This window comes from Diorhabda carinulata, chromosome 3 (assembly GCF_026250575.1).
Source record: "Diorhabda carinulata isolate Delta chromosome 3, icDioCari1.1, whole genome shotgun sequence".
Lineage (NCBI taxonomy): Eukaryota > Metazoa > Arthropoda > Insecta > Coleoptera > Chrysomelidae > Diorhabda > Diorhabda carinulata.
Window position 1 is genome coordinate 6,195,269 of NC_079462.1, and position 6,000 is coordinate 6,201,268.

The window sequence follows — 6,000 nt, forward strand, 5'->3', positions numbered from 1 at the left end:
GTCTAAACAACTTTACCTGCCAAAGATTTTTCAACTCCACGAGTAACTTTAATCAAAAAATGCTATGAAACTTTTACTCTAGTTTTTAAGTTACTAATAAAACTTTGAAATCACAAATTCATCTTGTATTTAATTTCTGAAATTATCTTCGCTTGTTATATTGAGTACAATTCTATACAATTCTTAAAGATGGGCTCCTTATCTAACGTTTATATGCTGATTGTGGTTCTGCAAAGTGATAACGTTTCCGGTATCTGATGACAAGCATTATATCATTTTGTTAGTTCTGATATGCCGAAGCTTTTATACGAAATCGACAATATTGTAGAATTACCAATTCTAATGGAAATAAATTAGTCACAATTTGACTGGTAAATGTTAACATGCCTCGATCAAAATTATAAATTTTTGGAATATGTGTTCGATTAGGTTTAAATAATTTGATAGATATTGGAAGATATTTATGAGAATCAACCAGACGTGTCTACTTAAAATAAATGAAAAAAACTGTCTCAAATGTGACTGTATATTTTTGAAAGAGGACACAAAGTGTTATCAAGGGTATTCTGAAGGAGACGAATGGACAGAAAAGTGAAAAGGGAAACAAATAGATATTTTCATGATTTTAGTATCTAAAGTTACTCCTTACAATATTGTAGATAAAGGAAAAAGTGTTCCAAATTCAACATGTGAGAATTAATTTAACTACACTTAACGAACATGGATGTGAAAATACATTAATATTTCTTTCAATGGCGAAAGAGAAAATAATAAAATCGAGACACTGTTTACAAAATCAAATTAAGCATTCTCATATATCACAACCAAAAGAACTTTTGCCACTTGCAGAACATGATTTATTAGAAAATACAGCAATTATTATAAAGTGATTTTAGCAGAACATGAAAAACACCTAAAGTGGGGTTTTAATTTTATTTTGATTTATAACCGCATTTTGCAAAGTTGTTAAGGTTATTTTTGTAAGATAATGAGCGAGCGAAACACATAAATCACCAACGTTTTTATATTATCATATTTTTATGACTTTTCAAATTTATTAGTGAAAAAAATTCCTCTGACAAGTGAAATGTAACCAAATGAAGGCGTGATGAGAACATTTGGTAGAAATAATGGAAAACATAATTGCATATTTTGTATAGCAAGATAAGATATAAAAATATTGTAATTCACCCTATTTATGTACATTATATTATTGAATCTCAAAAAATATAGTAAACGAACTAAATGGAACATAAACATTTAAAAACTATTTTTCAATTATCATTCAATTTTCATACATAATGTGTACCATTATTATCCTCAACCCTTCACCATTCTTAGCATAATAATATGATTCCAACTGTGTAGAAATTCTCTGTTTCGCTGGTAAAAACCTGGTGATAACATTTTTGACATCTCCTCCATTGTAAAATGTTTTCCTTCCATGTAGTTTAATAAAAACCGGAATTTATTATTATCTTATACTTTGAAATATATATTATGAAAATTTAAGTTAGATGCATTGAAAATTCCTGAAAACAATCCAAAAAGTTGAGGCAACTTTTAGCTAGGGATAATGTCTGCCCTGACGTTGTGACCCACTATATTGAACAACTTCAACAGTAGAGTACTGAATCGACCCTTTGTGTGCAAGAATTACCTTATGGGTTAACACCACTTGGTTTTACAATCGTTTGCATTCAACATTCTCATATATCACTTTTTAATCGTACATGAGAAATGCCTCCATTCCATTGTGTCTTAATAAAATATTGTTTCATTAATTGTATTCCGTGAGATCTATTTATGTCTTTGTAAACATTCTCTTCATACTCAGAAAGTTTGTCTAAATATGAGATTGTCATTTTTATTGTGAGAAGAGTATAGAAATAAACCGAAAGATAACAAAAGTCGAGGAGAATAATTCATATGTTTAAACCACTAAACGGCTCCTAAGAACAATAGAAATGCGGACTCTGAGATCAATAACAGGACATACGTTACTCGATCGGAAGAAAAATGAAGAAATAAGGGACATGTACGATATTCAGGATGTAGTAAGATGGTCAAGGAGCCGCAGAAGAGAATGAAGAGACCATATTGACAGAATGCCAAATGAACGGTTAGCAAAAATTGCAAAGGAAATGAAACCAGACACAACTCGACCTCCTGGACGACCACCTAAAAGGTGGTATGAAAGCTGGTCCTCAGCATCCCAACTACTCCTGGCAAACCCTTGATGAAAATACAGGACCTAGTCCTAACGTAAGAAGAAGAAGAAGTATAAATTTGACACACCTCCATAGACAACTCCTTTCTTGTTTTTTATCTTGACCACTGGAATGATACGGAATTGGTGTTCTTTCATACTTATTCTTTGCCTGTGAGTAAGTAGAATTTGCAGAGACAGCCTAAAACTATTAGACGAAAATGATTACAGATATTTTCTGGGCGCCAATAACAACAAATATCATAAATAGAAATATTGTACTCTGTAAATCACGTAATCCACTCGTACAAGTTTTTTGTATAGCGCCATTTTTGTTGTAAGTTGTTTTTCTCAATAAAACTGATTCAGCAGTATTTCAACCAAGAAAAAATAAAATAGCACCACTAAACATTGTTAAAATGAACTGGAACCAGAACAAAGTATGGCAATAAATGAACACAGACAGACAAACAGAACAATTTACACCACTGATGTGGTGATGAGTTGCGCTATCTAATGTTTTGCAAAAGAAATACGTACTACAGGGACTCGGTTTAGGGTGAAGCTATTCCTGTTATTATCGGGTCCCCGTAGTACAGTAAATTTAAGAGTGAAGGGAATTTCTGGTATTCTATGGATTGAAATGAACTATTCTGCGTAACGGGTTATAAATGAGGAAAACAATAGAGAAACAACGACATAAGACAAATTTGTAATGTGCAAGATGATCTTTGATCAAAACGTCAAAAGTATAAGAAAGATTATATGAAGGAACTGGCTGATTAACATAACATAACAAAAAAAGAAAAACGAGACATGGGAAAAGACCTGCACTCAAATAAACACCTACCTAGGAGGCAGCAGAAACACAGAAAGTTGGAAAACTTTAAAATCTCTTCGAGAAGATAGATCAAATAATCTTATATCGCCAATAACATTAGAAAAATGGGATGAGTACTTCTCTAAATTGTTTACAGAAACAAGACCAGAGTTCAAAAATCAAAGACAGGACAATATAAACATCATCACTTCTCCGCTTAGAATTACAATTAAAGAAGTAAAAGACGTTTGTCAGTCACTAAAGAATCGAAAATCTCCAGGCCCGAGTCAAATAGCACTAGAGTTAATTAAAAATGGCACTGAAAAACTTTTTTCTCATCTGCAAATGCTTTTCCAGAAGTGTATATATGGTGAAGCGCTACCCCAAGAGTGAAAAATATCATATATGACTACCGTATATAAAAAAGGGGGCAGAGAAAATTGCGACAACTACCGGGGACTTACAGTGCTGTGTACAATATCCAGAATTTATGGAAAAATCATAAAAAATAAAATCGTACAGGAATATTGCAACATGGAGGCAGAAGAACAGGCAGGCTTCAGAGCGGGGAGGTCGACTATTGATCATTTATTTACGATTTCGCAAATAATTGATAAGAAAACCGCCAAAAATCAAGAACTCCACCTTTTGTATAATCAAAAAAGCCTCAAAAAAGCATATGACAGCGTACCGCAAACAAAACTATGGGATGCCTTGGAAAGAACAAATATAAATGCGGCCCTAATAAAAGCAGTACAAAAGCTTTATGAAAACAGTAAATCACAAGTAAAAATAGGAAACAAGGTCTCAAAAGGATTCTTCATCAATAAGGGGTTAAAACAAGGATGCTGTCTGTCGCCCACACTCTTCAAGATATACCTGGAACACGCACTAGCACACTGGAAAAGGAAATGTAAGAACATGGGCATTCCACTAATCGATTCCACACTATATACCCTGTGTTTTGCAGATGACCAAATAATCTTGGCACAGGACTACGAAGACTTAGAATATATGACAAGAAAGCTAGTAGAGGAATACAGGAAATGGGGTCTAGAAGTAAATTTTAGTAAAACGGAATATATGTGTATTGGAGGAGAACAACAAAATTTAATACTTGAAGAAACACAACAAAAAATAAGTCATTGTACAAAATACAAATACCTAGGCATGATCATCACTAATGATGGAAGATTAGATGAAGCAATAACACGAAGAAATAACCAAGGACAAAATAAGACAACTAAATAGTGTATTGTGGGACAAACAAATATCCAAGGAAAACAAACATCGAATATACAATAGCATAATAAAAAGTATAACAACATATAGTAGCGAAGTCTGGCCTCTAAAAGAAAAAACAGTCAAAATGCTTGAAGCCACAGAAATGGATTATTGGAGACGCGCGGCAGGAATATCAAGACTGGAAAAAATAAGAAACGACAGAATCAGGGAGATCATGAAAGTGCAACATACGATTACGGAAGACATTAGGGTCAATCAGTTAAGATGGTACGGACATGTCCAAAGAATGCCTGAAGACCGCATACACAAACAAATTTTAAATTGGGCACCACAAGGAAGAAGAAAGAGAAGAAGACCAAGATTAAGCTGGAGAGAAGGTATCGAGAAGGATATTCGAGAGAGAGGATTGGAAGAAGATCTTTGGGAAGATCGAGAAAAATGGAAACTGGGAATCGGAAGACGGCGAAGAACGTTTTAACCCGATATATATATATATATATATATATATATATATATATATATATATATATATATATATATATACTGGCTGATTATCAGTTTCAGAAATGAGAACCATTTTCGAAAAGAACAAAAGAAAAGAAATTCGTAATAAGACAAATAATGAATGTATTTGAATCGAAGCGTCGAATGAATAAATTAGCAATTTTTCTTAAATATTGATAAAAGTTGTATTTTTTATGAATAATTTGGTAATCTGTCTACTACTAGAATTCTGATTTCGCATTGCTTATATAGTTAAGGTTGTTTTCAACGAAATAAATGAATTGGTCGGATTCATCAGACACATATACAGAACAACAAGTAATGAGTTGAATATAAATATAAATATTTCATGATTATAACTCAATTATTCAATTTACAAAAAACAAAAGTTGATATTGAGGCGTTGTTTAGTGAAAACCATCATCGCATTTCTCACTTTTTTCTCTAAATTAATATTTCTAAAATAAAATGAAGTAACAATACAAATGCGATTGTTTCTTGTATACCATGGGGCCTCAAAGCCGCAATTTTCTTGAGCTGTACTAGAGTAAGTTGAAGCTGTTATACACTGTCGTTACGACTATTGGTTTTCAGCCGTTGCGAGTGAAAAATGGAACTGATCATACTTACCAGAATTTTCACTAAATTTTACCCATTTGAACGCTTAGTTTCTGTTTGTCAATTGTATAAGTGAATCATTGCTAAGATTTTTTTGAAAATAAAAAAAAATTGAGAAACGATCCTTCGGTATGGCCAAATACTGCGACAACTAGTGATATCCTCGAAAAAGTTCACCAAATGATACACAGATTGAGGCTAGATCGGTATAAGAAAATAATTGATGTATCATTAGAACACATTCGTCATGTACTGACTAAAGGATAATATATGCTCCTTGGGTACCGGGTTTGCTCGCTTTGAATCAAAAGCTTAATCGAATAAACATTTTCCAGACCATATTGATGCAATTATTTTTAGCGGTGACTGTGTTGAAATATGAAAATAAAAATTTCTTGTTTTTTTGTTAGGCCTAAAACAGTCGCTGAGTTGAAATCTGTATTTTATTGTTACAACTCAAATGTTCAATATTCTACTTGATGATATTCATATGATAATATGTGATTATAAAGGACTGATTGGAAACTATGATCGGGTTAACACCACAATGATCTGAATGTTCGGAAACTAACCCGAATTCGTTCATTGTTTTTTGAAAACTGAT